Consider the following 16796-nt stretch of genomic DNA (forward strand, 5'->3'; position numbering starts at 1 on the left):
ACTGGAATTGGACCACACAACAAAGGCCCGAGCTCATTACCTTCTGACACATAATAATCACGAGTGCTATTTATAGCCAAACAATGAGCAGCACTGGACGTTTAAGATGCGCCTCTTGATGCAGTGGAAAGTGATTATAGACTTACATAACATTCTATATCACAAAATAATCAATAATACCAATACAATGTTAGCATCTTGTTTTTATTTTGACTTGTGCAATGTTCTACAAATCTCTCATAAACACAACGATTAACTATTGCAAAACTATTCTTTAGCTTATTGAGATATAGGCTATATGACAGGCCTATGGCGTCGTGTTCTGGGCGTAGATGTTCATATTGTAAATATTTTCACTTTTGCTATATTTGTTGTGCAGATCTACAACAATCTGTCTTTTCAATAAGATAACAACACCAATCATAATATCAATAACAATTGGCTAACTATGACTACGATAATAACAATGTTATACTTGGCTGAATAGTACATTAAACATTTTTAAATGTGGCCTACTATTTTTTCCAGAGAGCCCATGCACCTTCTTTTACGCATTGTGTTGACATGTTCGTTCCGGCATTGTAGTTTTGTCTATACAGTCCTGTTTACTATGTGCTGTGGTCCGTTATCAAATGCACCAGTGCGTTTATAGAAAATCAAAACAACTACAAGGCACCGAGAAAATATAATTCACAAGTTTGAACAAACAAAGAAAGGTATGTAGCTCGGGGACGGAGGAGGCTGAGACTTGTGATCTAATGTCAGCGCATTGCTCGAGATCATTGTAGAGCGCTGATGAAAAATGGAAGAGTTACCACTGTTGGCCACATTGGCTAACAAGGAAAATGCAACCTTCAGAAGATGTCGAGGGAAATAGCCTTCCATTCGAAACAAATGCACTGTGCAGGGGGGTTTATTTGGCCCAGAGGAATTATTTCATATTTTCAGGTGAGCCCTTGTTCATTTGATAATGTATTATTCATTATGCTCATACAATGTTTAAAACAATAATTGACCTAATTTAGTTGTGCTGTAGCGAAAGTCAATCACTATTTTATTAGCACATATTAATGCGCGTTGAGGCTGATCAAATATAACATAACATGAAAGAAATACTGGTCATCCACCAGCTGGAGCACCTAGGCTACAACAAACAAACCTTTTCCATAAAAAGAGTGCCCCTAAAAATGTTTCCTAAAGACCTGGAGGCAGTACATTTTGAATTTCAGATCCGCTCGAGTTTGATGGAGTCGGTAACATGGAGCAATATTAGGCTGACAAGGATAAGTCTTGCAGCCTGGCGAATATGCAGTCTGCGTCTCAATACACATCCCAATCAACATTTGGGCACAGAGGGCCTGAAGAGACAAGTCTTCAGAGAGACATCTCACTCGCCCAGAAACCGCCCAAGACTCCAGACCTCTCCTTCTGTTAAGCATGGACTACCCGGTAAGAAATATATTTCAATGTTTTCAATAAATTACAAAAATATAACAGGGTTGACAGGCTTATTTTTTGGTAATTGACCACAAGTGGTTTGCTCAAACATTTTTATTTGTGACCAAATTATTTCACGTTTTTGAATTTAAAATTATGCTTTTAAAAATGTAGGAAGGCAATCTATTTGGTTGCAGCTCAATTTTACCTACTGCAGAACGAACGTCCTTAATAATATTAAAAACGCTTCGGTTTGATATCTGTCATTATTGAGATTCATTTTAAAGCGATGTAAACAACCATTCAAAAGTAAACTCAACTCCTTGTTTCATGAAGTCAATGTTATTTCAAGAGCTTATCCTCCACTAAGCTGGGCCTTCTTCGCTAATAGCCTAATCATTTTAAAAATTAATTTCACCTTTATTTAACCAGGTATGCTAGTTGAGAACAAGTTCTCATTTACAAATACGACCTGGCCAAGATAGAGCAAAAACAACAACACAGAGTTACACATGGAATAAACAAGCGTACAGTCAAACCTCACAGTTTATTAGGCTACCACAAACAGCACCAATAAGACTAATAACTACTTCGACTTTAGAGAATAAGCAACGCTTTGTTACCTTTTTGAAGATGTTTCCCTTTTGCAGTTTTTTTCTCTCGCTTGGTTGTTTTATTTCCACTGTGATTGTAGCTTACTCTTTACAGAAATAGAAATATCCCGAAACATAATGTGAATGCTGATTAAATTCGTTGTCTAATTTTGTCACCTCATGTTGGGGTTCTTATGATAAGGAAAAGTTACAGAAAATGCAGATACCCTATCACCTCTATCCCACCCCGGGGAATTCAAATTAAGCAAGTGAGAGCACACATCCGTGCATGACTCGTTACTTCTAATCTAAATAATTAACAAGCTCTCAATATTCATGTCATGGTGTGCCAAACATGTGAGACATTTTGCCAATATGGTGTCTATTTGTTGTCCAATTACACACACCAATTACATGCAACTCCGATCTTCTGAAAGCTATTTTCCAACGACTTTGTTATGCACGTCAACTTGTTTAGGTCTTTCTGTTCTGTGCAAAATGTGCTCGACATGCCCTTGCAATTTTTCATTTCAGATACACGGGTGCACAAGTTGATAAAAATGCATGAGCAATTTCCTATTCAAATAATTTTGTATTCAAATATCAACCAAATCAGGCACAGGTTTGGTCATCTTAGTTGGTTATTATATATAATACATTAACAATCTTAAGCAAATGGAAAATTAATGTTTTCAAAATAGACATGCATTTTTTCATGTGGGCGCCAAGCGGTTATGGCGGGCGATTATTCAATAGAATCATGGAGTTTCTTCTCGTTTGAATTGGGAACGGGGTGAATTAGGTCTTAACTATCGAAACAACTATTTATATTTTCATCCTTTGTTTTACCAATGTGTTAAGTTGAATTATAGTATTTCAAAAGCTACCAATTTATTAACACTTTCAACACTGTTGCATTGTAGGCTGGCTTGTCATTGGCGGAATTGACGACATTATTTGAGAAGAATATGCCTACTTTTTTTGTCAGATTCAACATTCTCATGCGTTAAATTGGCTAGCCATTAACAAATAACTATTGAGCAGGCCTACATTAGAGGCGTTGCCTAAACGCAAATCCCATTCAGCCTGGGAAATGTACACCTCTTCCTTTTGATGATTTGATTGCATTATGCTGTACAAGGTAAATTGGTATTGTCATAATCAGTGAAATATCAAAGAGAATGGCAAGCCCTCTTGCATTGGCTGGATAGTAGGAATACACATTGAATAATCTCAGACAAACTCGTTCATGCTTATCAATTCCAATTATTCGCCTCTCACACACACAAGCACAAGAATCCACACACATACACATTGGCCATACCACTCTGGGTCAGTGGGGGGCTTCTGACCAATCATAGCATAGGGGTCGCTGCTAGAGGTCAGATGAGTTGACCTCACACATTCTAACCCCCCCCCCCCCCCCCCCCCCACACGGAGGCCCTCCATAACAAGATGAAATACAATTATATTATTCCCTCTCAGACAAAGGTGTCTTCCATAGCTAAGTGTATACATCACCTTGTCTTTGTTTGTATGAAGAAAGAAAGAAAAATACCTATACATGTTACATGGTAGTTGCATAGACAGTGTAATTACAGTGTGGGAACACATTTTTGCATAAAACATCTGTTAAACCTGTTTGTGGTAAATAATTGTACATTACACAAGTAAGAACCTTACAATAAAGGGGTTCTAAAGTCACTTGTTGTGTGTGTGTGTGTATATGTTTGCATGTGTGCACACCTATGTGTGTGTGTGCACCTGTGTATGCCTGTGTGTATATGCTTCTGCTTGTGCTGTGAAGCCTGGGAGCAAGCGTGTGTGACTCGGACAGCTCTAGCTCCTCTCGTCCTGTTTCCGTGGGCTGCTGGCTGGCCGGTCGGCTGGAGCGTGTGAAAGCAGATAACCAGGGCAAATTTCATGACTCACACACTTCCTGCTCTGTGAAGTTATATTAAAGGATGCAGGAAAAAAAACTGATGTTTTGTCTCCAAATCGATTGCTACACATTGAGCATGTTGGCTTCACCCTTGAGTGTGTTCAAAGGATCGGGACCATGGCCCTAATGTGCCTTGAATAGAAAAATAATATGATCCGAGGATGGGATTCAGTAGATAAATAAACAGTCTTGTGTTTTCTAACAGTCTTGCCTTCAACCATGTGGTGTTAAATTGACTATTCAGTTTTCTAGTAGTCTTCTAGAAATGTATTGGAATGGGAGGTAATAGCCTATTAGGAATGTGCACTGTGTGTCTTTTGGGTGACATGGGACCATGTATCTAGCGTCTCAGAGCAGGAGTGCCTTATGACCACAATGAATACAATTACATGGACAGGGGGGAACTGATCCTAGATCAGCTCTCCTACTTGAGACCAGCCAGGTCACCTGTGATACAAGTCAGTAATCAATGTCCATCCATGTCTGAGGACGTCGGGAGATGATGTGGAAACAGGCCACTAGGGGTAACAGTGAGCACTCTTACCTTCAAGTAGGTTTCAGTTTTGCGAGTGTGTTGTAGGCGGGAATGGCGGATGGGCAGATGAAGCCTATCCCCTACCTTAACCATTCTAAGTGAATGCCTAACCTTATACATTTGGAGTTAAAGCCTGAAGTTAACCCCAACCTTGTGTTTTTCTTCTGTCAGTGTGATGTTCTGTAGTTGCTGTGATCCATTTCACTGGGGGGGAAACATGTCATAGGAATGTTTTAACATGGTAAGACCAAACCAATAGGAATCATACCATATTTAAGCAACTCAGATGAGTAGAAAAAGGATAACATTCATTTATTGGTGGTGGATGGGACAAGTTATGCCTTTACAGCACCGGAGGTTGGTAGCACCTTAATTGGGGAGAACTGGCTCGTGATATTAACTGCCATTCCATTTGCTCCGTTCCAGCCATTATTATGAGCCGTCCTTCCCTAAAGCAGCCTTCTGTGCTTCACAGCGTGAGGGGTTTTTAAACGCAAAATACACTAATTCATTATCATTTACTGAATATGCCATACGTCTGTTGTGTCTCTGTTGGCTGCCCTATATAGAGACAGTATAAGCACATTCATAGTTCCTTTTGAGGTATTCCAACAAAAAAAAAACGATCTCAAACACAGAGCCATATTATCCACTAATCACCCCACCTACTGCAACTACCAATATCTTCCTCTTCATGTCCCTTCATGTTAACCTGAGTCTCCCCCTCATGTGAGTCATCATGTTCAGACACCTTTAGTTTACACTGTAAGTCTGCCGTCTGGCCAAACGGCGTCAATCGCTTCTCAATGTTTTCCTTTCTGCCGTCACCTCCTATAACATTCTAAATGGCTATTACCTCTACCCCCTACTGTCAGCCACCCAGAGTCTCTGACAACTATTCTGATACAGAACATACTTTCATGCTGGTTAAAGTTTGACCTTATGTAGGAGGATACATTTCCTAAAAGGCACATTTTATAGCAAAAAATACATAAAATAAATATATACAATGGCAAGAAAAAGTATGTGAACCCTTTGGAAATACCTGGATTTCTGCATAACATTTGATCTGATATTCTTGGGATGTCTGGTGTGAACTGCCCTCTTAAGGTCATGCCACAGCATCTCATTCGGGTTGAGGTCAGGACTCTGACTGGGCCACTCCAGAAGGCATATTTTCTTCTGTTGAACCCATTCTGTTGTTGGTTTACTTCTGTGTTTTGGGTCGTTGTCCTGTTGCATCACCAAACTTCTGATGAGCTTCAATTGGCAGACAGCCTAAAATTCTCCTACAAAATGTCATGATAAACTTGGGAATTAATTTTGCCATCAATGATAGAAAGCTGTCCAGGCCCTGAAGGAGAAAAGCAGCCCAAAACCATGATGCTCCCTCCACCATACTTTATAGTTGGGATGAGGTTTTGATGTTGGCGTGATGTGCCTTTTTTTCTCCACACATAGTGTTGTATGTTCCTTCCAAACAACTCAACTGTAGTTTCATCTGTCCACAGAATATTTTGCCAGTAGCACTGTGGAAGATTCAGGTGCACTTTTGCAAACTTCAGATGTGCAGCAATATTTTTGTTGGACAGCGGTGGATTCTCCCGTGGTGTCCTCCCATGAACACCATTCTTGTTTAGTCTTTTAAATATCGTAGACTCGTCAACAGAGACGTTAGCTTGTTCCAGTGATTTCTGTAAGTCTTTAGCTGACACGCTAGGATTCTTCTTAACCTCATTGAGCATTCTGCGCTGTGCTCTTGCAGTCGTCTTTGCAGAACAGCCACTCCTAGGGAGAGTAGCAACAGTGCTGAACTTTCTCCATTTATAGACAATTTGTCTTACTGTGGACTGATGAACATAAAGGCTTTTAGAGATACTTTTGTAACCCTTTTCAGGTTTATGCAAGTCAACAATTCTTAATCTTAGGTCTTCTGAGATCTCTTTTCTTCGAGGCATGGTTCACATTAGGCAATGCTTCTTGTGAAAAGCAAACTCAAATTTTGTGAGTGTTTTTTACAAGGCAAGGCAGCTCTAACCAACATCTCCAATCTCTTCTCATTGATTGGACTCCAGGTGAGCTGACTCCTGACTCCAATTAGCTTTTGGAGAAGTCTTTAGCCTAGAGGTTTCCAACCTACACTGGGAATGTTTAAATTATGTATTCAATATAGACAATAAAAATACAATAATTTGTGTGTTATTAGTTTAAGCACACTATGTTTGTCTATTGTTGTGACTTAGATGGAGATCAGATCCAATTCGATGACCAATTTATGCAGAAATCCAGGTAATTCCAAAGGGTTCACATACTTTTTCTTGCCACTGTGTATACACTACTGTTCAAAAGTTTGGGGTCACTTAGAAACGTCCTTGTTTTTGAAAGAAAAGCACATTTGTTTATCCATTAAAATAACATCAAATTTATCAGAAATACAATTTAGACATTGTTAATGTTGTAAATGACTATTGTAGCTGGAAACGTCTGATTTTTAATGGAATATCTACATAGGCGTACAGTGGCCCATTATCAGCAACCATCACGCTTGTGTTCCAATGGCACATTGTGTTAGCTAATCCAAGTTTATAATTTTAAAAGGCTAATTGATCATTAGAAAACCCTTTTGCGGGCTTCCCGGGTGGCGCAGTGGTCTAGTGCCACCAGAGACTCTGGGTTCGCGCCCAGGCTCTGTTGCAGCCGGCCCCTACTGGGAGGTCCATGGGGTGAAGCACAATTGGCCTAGCGTCGTCCGGGTTAGGGATGGTTTGGCCGGTAGGGATATCCTTGTCTCATCGTGCACTAGCGACTCCTGTGGCGGGCCGGGCGCAGTGCATGCTAACCGGGTCGCCAGGTGCACAGTGTTTCCTCCGACACATTGGTGCGGCTGGCTTCCGCGTTGGATGCGTGCTATGTTAAGAAGCAGTGCGGCTTGGTTGGGTTGTGTTTCGGGGGACGCATGGCTTTCGACCTTCATCTCTCCCGAGCCTGTACAGGAGTTGTAGCGATGAGACAAGATAGTAACTACTAACAATTGGATACCACTAAATTGGGGAGCAAAGGGGGTAAAAAAAGAAAACCCTTTTGCAATTATGTTAGCACAGCTGAAAACTGTTGTTCTGATTAAAGAAGCAAGAAAACTGGCCCTCTTTAGACTAGTTGAGTATCTGGAGCATCAGCATTTGTGGGTTTGATTACAGGCTCAAAATGGCCAGAAACAAATAACTTTCTTCTGAAACGAGAGGGGTTTACCAAAACAGCTGATATAACCTAGAGGATTTAGGGAGAAGGGGGAGAGGGATGAAGTGAAGGAGAGCGACTGTTATTGTGTGTGTGTGGTCTCACCTGGTGTCCACACTAAGTGGCTACGGAGTACTTTATGCTGAAAAACAGACACATGAGGACAAACACCTATCGTGGTGTACCTGAAACATTTAAATATAGAGGGCTATGTGTTTCACCACTTGGTTATTGCAAGGCTAACCCCCAGGGAAATCATGACTTGGCAGCAACAGATAAACACAGCCATTTCACTGGACTATGTGGTGTAAATCTGAAAATTAGCAGTTGACATCTTAAGGGTTAAAGTGTATATATATAATATATATAATTACTTGTTTTAAGCAACTGTAAAAAATAAAATAAAAACATTATATATATAATGTTGGCAATGCTTGAGTTTGCCTTTAATGTTATTCCTGTCAATTAAATGGTGAGAGAAATGACAAGATAACCCAATACGGCCCTCATTTCAGCTGAGACACTCAGACACAATCACTTCACTGTCTTGAGGCCCCCAGAAGCCAACCTAGGTACTGCTTTAAAAACAAAATGCAATCTTACCTAGATTGATAGTCTAGTATTGAAATAATGGAGGTATCAAGCCTTTTTTTAGGTTAAAATAAGGTAAAATTGTCTGCCAGTGCAGTAAGATAATTTATCTGGGTAAGACGTCAAGTCAGTGTATCCTAATGGTACGCAATATGACATTTTTTGCAGTCTTGAGGTTAGCAGGTATTGAGTGTCTATATGGCCCAATTCCAAACCAAAAACTTGTTCCCTTGCAGATCTGAAAATAACTAAATCATTGTCATCATCAGAAACTAGACCATGTCAACGAAAATACCTACCCAGATCTTTACGATCAGTAGATCATGGGTAATCAACAAGGAGCGAGGGTAGAAACCAATGGATAGCACTGGAACCCGGAAGCGACTTATTGGCTCAAGCTATATGTCACAGATGGTAGAATCTCAGGAAGTTGATCTAGGAAACACACTGAGGAATATTGATCTGTGGTAACATTATCTATGCCTGATCTCCACAGGATGTCCACTTCCACTGGGGGCTGCAGTGAGACAAAGCTACTGGGATCTCCTATAGGACCTACGGTCTTCTGACAGACACCTGCTACAGTACCAGGGAGAACCATGGCACCACGGTCCTCTACCTCTATTCATCTAGATTCTACACTACAGTGTGGTTCATGCTCATACTGCAGTGGAACATGATGCCCAGTAATACTGAATGACTAATCTAATCATATTGAAAATAGTTTGTTTCAGTTCAAGTTTCATTCTACTGTACCAGTGTTCATTATATGCAGTTGCTAAAATGTATATGGTTTGTCTTGACAAGATGCAAGCATTGATTATTACATTGTTATTCACAAAGATGATTATTGTCTCAATAAATAAAATGTCCATAAAACATGTTGGGATTAAAAAGGTTTAAACTGTTCCTATAAGTGACAGGGTGTTTATAGTGCTTTTCACCACTCTGTAATTCAGATAATATCCAACAACACCAAATAACTGTTCAGATGAAGTAAATATTGAAGCGATTTTAAAATAATTTATAAAGTATTTAAGATATGCTTAATTTAGTTTGGAGATTGCGCTTTTGGGACTATATATCCCATTAGTTCCATTGTAAACATAATCAAGTGCATCTCAAGTATTTGATGTATGACTTGACCCAGGTCTGGAGCACCGTCTGTGACAACCAACCCATGTCTCAGTTACCTTACTTTATTACAGAGCTTTAACAACAGTAGGAAGACAAGACAAGACATGCCTCACTTGGTGAGCATTAAAAAGAGTTCAACTTCTGACAAACATTAAAGGGATAGTTGATCTTCTCACAAACATTAAAGGCATAGTTAATCTTCTCACAAACAAAACAGTTCAACCTTCCTAACATTATCACATAGGCCTGGACTACTTTGCAGGTTAGAGCATGTACATTGGCTTGAGGCGGCTGAAAGGTAATTTTTGTGGTGCAACAAGGTATATTGAATTGACACCCTATAGTAATACTGAACCATGAATAGCAGTCTCTCCTAAACTGGCCAGTTTGACATGACTCCCTTCAATTGTTTGCTGTGAAATTGCACACCGGTGAAAGGGCCACGCACGGGTATATGTGCCGGGCAGGTTGAGATAACAAGCGTATAAATGTACATTGCATTACTTTTTATGTCCATACAACCATTAGCAGTTACCTGGCCATCTCCAACCTCCCTCCTTTTGCCAATTATAATATTTAATACGTAAGGCACGTCCGAACCCGCTCTCACTAATACACTCTGGTGAAAAGCGATCTGCTGCATGCTCCCATAATGGGAGTCCCATTCCAACATCGCTGCTCATTACCGGGCGCAGTGGGAAATCCACTGTGTGCGACGCGGTAATCCCGGCTGGAAGGCGCCGCGATCATTAATGGAATGGATAGAACGGTAAGGCAAGACACACAAGGGATTGGATGGATGGAAGATGGATGTGACTCCCAACACATAACCACAGATCAAATATGTTGGTGTTCTCCGTGGGAGAATATGAAGTGGTGCCTCTGAAACTGCCTAACAAATATGTTTTCTCTTGACGTCTAGGCAGGCTGCCCCTGAGGTCTACTATGTTCTTTAGCATGAACATGTTCCTTCCTGAATCAAGTGTGTTGCTGACCTTTTGCTGGACTTGACTTGTTCCTTTCAGCTCCTATGGTGGAGTAAAAGGCCTCAGCGGTTGCATCTTCGGCTAACTCTGGTCTGGACGGTTTTCTCCTGCCTTCATCATTCCGCGTTCATCCTTCTCCATGACTTCACCAACCTTACTTTTTCTGGACCTGTGAATACATTTTGGGACAAATATGTCCATTCTTAATAGGCCTGTATGCTTAAAAAAAGGTTTTAAAAAAAGGGTAGCTCCACACAACTCCCGTCCTCGAGGAGGATGCTCAGTGTGTTGATGCACACATCTAGCCAGAAGAGGGCAGCAAATTTAGTCAAACCAATTAAAATGGTGTAGAGCTCATTTGAGAAGTTTGTATGGTCATGACAAGTTCAATGAGCTTTGGTGTTTGGGTCATTGGAAAACATTTTAGTTAACGGTGCTTGAAATGAATTAAACCACTATTATCCTCATCAATAATTTGCATTATACACTCTTTGTAAACATTGTAACATGACAACTTCTATGTGTTCATGTTCAAACGACTTTATCTACAATTAGTCACAATAGTGTGCTGCCTATGGTCACAGAAAAGGTTGCCTCACTTGGTTGGACCTGCATTTTATCTGGTATCCTTCAGGTTACTGAAGCAGACAGGTCAGGCAAAATGTATTTTATCCTCACTAAACTGATTGTATAGCCACTTTCCAACAGCACAACCCTGTGACAGCAACTGGTATATTTTGGTTGAAGCGCCCACGCTAGAACTGATCACTGTTGTTTACCTTGTTCAATCACATATCAGATCACCCGTTTTCTTACCTTGTTCAATCACATATCAGATCACCCGTTCTCATTGAAAATGTCTCCCTTATTTCTAAAATGTAACTTAGTAGTAGAGTTATTGAGAGGTACAGAGCTGGTTGTATATAGATTATAGAAGGGGAGGCCATGTCATGAATCCTGATTGTCGAGGTGAGTGAATAGTTCTGTTCTGCTCCTTGAAGTTCACTGCTAATATATCACCAGCAGACGGCACTCTACTGGAACAAACCAATGACTGTACGGAACATGCAGACAAACTGTATACCTCACATTCATTGCCTTGAAGACAGACTTGTCTACTCCTAAACAATAGTGCGAGTGTGCTTGTATAATGTCGCCATCATGCAATTGAACAAAACCTGTTGTGGGCCCTCAATGTGTTGTCTGGATCAAATAAGTTTACTAAACTTAATTCAATAGGCTAGGCACACATAGAAAATGAACACTGCTCACCACTCAAAGCATTCTGAAACTCTTGTTACATATGCCTCTTGGAGGAATGAACGCAACACCCCGCTACATCAACTCCCCGTGGAGTGACAAGATGTGATCGTAGGGGCAGGGAAGGACAACAGAGAAATATACAGTTTACAGGGAATTTATTTATTCCTTAACATGCTAAAGTGGGGAAAAGGGGCTGGACAGATCCAAAACAAAGTAAAAATTAAAGAGTCCCCTCTCCTACCTTACCTGCCTTCCCACTACTTACCTAACCTTTAGCACCACCTGGCGCACTAACCAAAACCTGGTCCATCCCAGGTTTTACCTAGTGTGCATAGACAGAATAACTACTACGAATTATGTATGCCCGTAGGCCTCTTGCCTAAACACGCCAAGGGTGCGTTCCCCTTCCCCCCCTGGGAACCAATGAAACAAAATAATTACTAACACTTTAAGTGAACAATTTCAATAACACTAAGTCCTATTGGCATACACATACCGCTGAAGGAGCGGCTACAAACTAACACAGGACATAAAATGACACTCTTCCCTGGGGCAGGAACACTAGCTTTTATCAAGCTGGAGAAGGAGTTGGTAATTGCAGAGACAGCTGTATCCCCTGATGAGTGGGAGGGGTCAGAGCTCCAATCTGCGATGGGGCTGACCAATCAGCTGCTTAGAATCCAGGAAGACATTTCCTGAAATGCACACATACAAACCCACAACAACACAGAAACTGGGGAACATAACAGCTTTCTATGGAGATCCGGATGGAATTCACACTGGGTTGGGAATTGCTTAGCTTTGCAGGGCTTCCACAATTGCGGGGTCTAATCAAAAAGTACACATAGAACACCCATTTGGAGTTAATATAAAGCCTATGCCGTGAAGTTCAACTGTCCTGCAGGATTTCCAAAAGCAACCCCACTGAGCTAGCTAAGAGCTACCCCATCAATCCATCCAGGCCTAGTTAATGTGAACCACATAGTTCATGTGAACCGCATAGTTAATGTGAACAGCATAGTTAATGTGAACAGCATAGTTCATGTGAACCGCATATTTAATGTGAACAGCATAGTTACTTTGAACCACATAGCGCACGTGAACCTCATAGTTAATGGCACCACAGAAGGTTTTGTAAAATGTGTATTTTTCATGAAAGGGTGCAAGATGGAGGTGGATATTCAATTGGAGTTGTACTCTGCATCCCCTCGGAGTCGGATCCCTGGATTCCTGTGTCAAGGTTTATGGTGTGATTAATTTCCTTAGAAATGCATTGTTGGTTTTGGTACCTTCTGTAACTGTATTTGGAAAGGGTTTATGACAACTTTAAAGGATTGCTTATAGGAGCAATTATTTTACTAGGCAAGTCAGTTAAGAACAAATTCTTATTCTCAATGACGGCCTAGGAACAGTGGTTTAACTGCCTATTCAGGGGCAGAACAACAGATTTGTACCTTGTCAGCTCGGGGGTTTGCCGTGCTGAGAAGCGACCTATTGTAGAGTGTCAAAGATTTGTTTATAATTCACAGGCCGTGGCTCCCTATAAGAGCCTTTTCTGAAAGAGAATCATAATTGAAAGCACTTTCAAGTACTGGACTAGGCTTAAAGTCCCAATGCAACCGTTTTCATATTACTATAAAATAGTTTCTGTGTGACAATAATGTCACAATAGATTTCCTTTAAAATGGGCAAAAATAACTTGTTAGCAAAACATTTTTTCTTAATTAAGCAAGAATTTTGCTCAGACTGTCTGAGAGGGGAGGGGAAAACTTAAAACTAACTGTTATTGGCAGAGAGGTTTGGAACTCTTTGTTATTGGTCTATTAACCCAGTTACTGCATGGTGATGTCACCAGGCAAGCCAAAACAAACCTGCTGATTAGAAGGTCCTGTGTAGATTGTATTTTCACCAGAAACTACACTACATGGCCAAGTGTATGTGGACACCCCTTCAAATTAGTGCATTCGGCTATTTCAACCACACCCGTTGCTGACAGGTTATAACATCGAGCACACAGACATGCAATCTTCATAGACAAACATTGGCAGTAGAATGGCCCGTATTGATGATCTCAGTGACTTTCAACTTGGCACCGTCATCGGATGCCACCTTTCCAACAAGTCAGTTCATCAAATGTCTGCCCTGCTAGAGCTGCCCCGGTCAACTGTAATTGAAGTGAAAACGTCTATGAGCAACAACGACTCAGCCACAAAGTGGCTAGGTCACACAAACTCACTGATTGGGACCGCCGAGTGCTGAAGCGCGTTGTGCGTAAAAATTGTCAGTACTCACGAGTTCCAAACTGCCTCTGGAAGCAACGCCAGCTTAAGAACTGTTCATGAAATGGGTTTCCATGGCCGAGCAGCTGCACACAAACATAAGATCACCATGTGCAATGCCAAGTGTCGGCTTGCGTGGTGTAAAACTCGCCGCCATTTCACTCTGGAGCAGTGGAAACGTGTTCTAAGGGAGTGATTAATCATGCTTCACCATCTGGCAGTAAGAAGGACAAATCTGGGTTTGGCGGATGCCAGGAAAAAATGCTACCTGCCCCAATGCATGGTGCCAACGGTAAAGTTTGGTGGAGGAGGAATAATGGTTTGGGGCTGTTTTTCATGGTTCGGGCTCGGCCCCTTGGCTCCAGTGAAGGGAAATCTTAACGCTACAGCGTCCAATGACATTCTAGACGATTCTGTGCTTCCAACTTTGTGGCAGCAGTTTGGAGAAGGCCTTTTCCTGTTTCAGCATGGCAATGCCCCTGTGTACAAAGCGAGGTCCATACATAAATGGTTTGTTGAGATCGGTGTGGAAGAACTTGACTGGTCTGCACAGAGTCCTGACCTCAACCCAGTCGAACACCTTTGGGAGAATTGGAACGTCAACTGCGAGCCATATTAATGCCCATGATTTTGGAATGAGATGTTCAACATACTTTTGGCCATGTAGTGTATTTAAGTGATAATGCCTGAGAAGACGGTGTTTGGAGGATATATTGGCACGGGTGTTGTTTGGCCCGAGACTTACATTTTTCTGTACCAATATTCTGTACATCCGGGAGACGATTCTACAAGTAGATAACACCTATCACATCTATTCTCTCTGACTCTCTCCACATATAAGTGCTGTGTAATCTTGAATATCTGACTTTCAATTTATACCTCAGTTTGAGTATGACATCATCGGTTCTGCACGGTCTCTAAAAAATTCCACCTCAGTGCCACCTCAAGGATCCACAAAGAGGTGCCCAGTACAAACAAATGCAAGGGCATAACAAACACACAGTATGTAGATTCCCCTATGGTCCACTTAAGCATCTGTAGGGTGGCAGGTAGCCTAGCGGTTAGGAGTGTTGGGCCAGTAACTGAAATGTTGCTGGTTTGAATCCCCGAGCTGACTAAATCTGCTGATGTGCTGTGCTATTCACTCTGGATAAGAGTGTCTGCTAAATGAGCAGTGGGGGAAAGCAATACATTAACTATTATTTAACTTCACATTATTCATTTTCTCCTTCCCTCTCTTTTGCTGAGAAGGCAAGGGGCCTTTCTGTTTCTCTCTACCCTCTCTCTCTCTCTCCACATCCGCTCATCTCTCTCTGTTTCTAGCACTCTCTTGCCCTTTCTTGATATCAGGAAATAACTGAATACATTCATGTGAGCTGATGTTAGCTGATGTCTCCATGTACATCCTCTCTCGTTCTGTCTCTCACACCCAGATGAATTTCCTATCCCCCAGAGTACCTTTGAGGGTTATCCTATCCCAGCTGTGCAGAATAAGGCCCAGATGCCTGGCATGACTGACCAGAGAAGCTGGATACTCCCTCGAGGCAAAGGCCACAAAAACAAGTGGACACAGACACACACACACACACCAAACCAGTTCATCCTCCCCTGGACAATGAACACAACTTCATTCCTTTTTGATCCTCCTGTTGAGTAGTACCTGAAGCTTGGTCGGCAGGTAGCCTAGTGGTTTGAGCATTGGGCTAGTAACCAAAAGGTTGCTAGATCAAATCCCTGAGCTGACATCTGTTGTTCTGCACCTGAACAAGGCAGTTAACCCACTGTTCCTAGGCTGTCATTGTAAATAAGAATTTGTTCTTAACTGACTTGCCTAGTTAAATAAAAACATTTTAATGATCATTTGAAATGAAAGAGCGATGTGCACTTGTATTATCTCTAAGGAAGGAAAAAAACACAATCCAAGTAGAAAGCTTTGTGGGGGGTCCTTAATGTAATGAGCTCAGGCACTGACAGGCAGAGGGTCATCTAGCTTTGTGGGGTGTCCTTAATGTAATGAGCTCAGTCACTGACAGGCAGAGGGTCATCTAGCTTTGTGGGGTGTCCTTAATGTAATGAGCTCAGTCACTGACAGGCAGAGGGTCATCTAGCTTTGTGGGGGGTCCTTAATGTAATGAGTTCAGTCACTGACAGGCAGGTCATCTAGCTTTGTGGGGTGTCCTTAATGTAATGAGCTCAGTCACTGACAGGCAGAGGGTCATCTAGCTTTGTGGGGTATCCTTAATGTAATGAGCTCAGTCACTGACAGGCAGGTCATCTAGCTTTGTGGGGGGTCCTTAATGTAATGAGGTATGTTAATCTCGGCTGTATCACATCCGGCCGTGATTGGGAGTCCCATATTGCGGTGCACAATTGGCCCAGCATTGTCCGGGTTTGGCCGGGGTAGGCTGTCATTGTAAATAAGAATTTGTTCTTAACTGACTTGCCTAGTTTAATAAAGGTTACATTTAAGGTCTGTAGGGTATCCTTAATGTAATGAGCTCAGGCACTGACAGACAGAGGCTCATATAGCTTTGTGGGGGGTCATTAATGTAATGGTACACATTATACACTGAAACAGTCATCACTTTTATGCAGCCATGCAGTCATTACTGCTTTGATTGAGTTTCTTTTCACAGTTACAGGAAGGTGCATCAGTACACCACCCTGAATCCAGGACTTCTTATGAGTCACAGAACTGTGTTAGACCACAGAGTTAAAGCATAGGGACTAGCTCAGGGAGCTAATGCAAGTCTTCAGGTCTCAGGCGAGGTTACTCATCAGGCGAGCTTGGTTTAC

The 16796-nt window shown here is 41.6% G+C and overlaps 1 long non-coding RNA gene across 1 annotated transcript; it reads left to right on the plus strand.

Annotated features, from left to right (window-relative positions):
- The first annotated feature begins 1149 nt into the window (after positions 1-1149).
- Positions 1150-9244, plus strand: LOC116355103 (uncharacterized). Its single transcript, XR_004204348.1, has 2 exons — positions 1150-1449; positions 8832-9244. It is a non-coding gene; the product is annotated as an uncharacterized LOC116355103 (long non-coding RNA).
- Positions 9245-16796: the final 7552 nt, after the last annotated feature.

Source organism: Oncorhynchus kisutch, linkage group LG19 (genome assembly GCF_002021735.2).
Source record: "Oncorhynchus kisutch isolate 150728-3 linkage group LG19, Okis_V2, whole genome shotgun sequence".
NCBI lineage: Eukaryota > Metazoa > Chordata > Actinopteri > Salmoniformes > Salmonidae > Oncorhynchus > Oncorhynchus kisutch.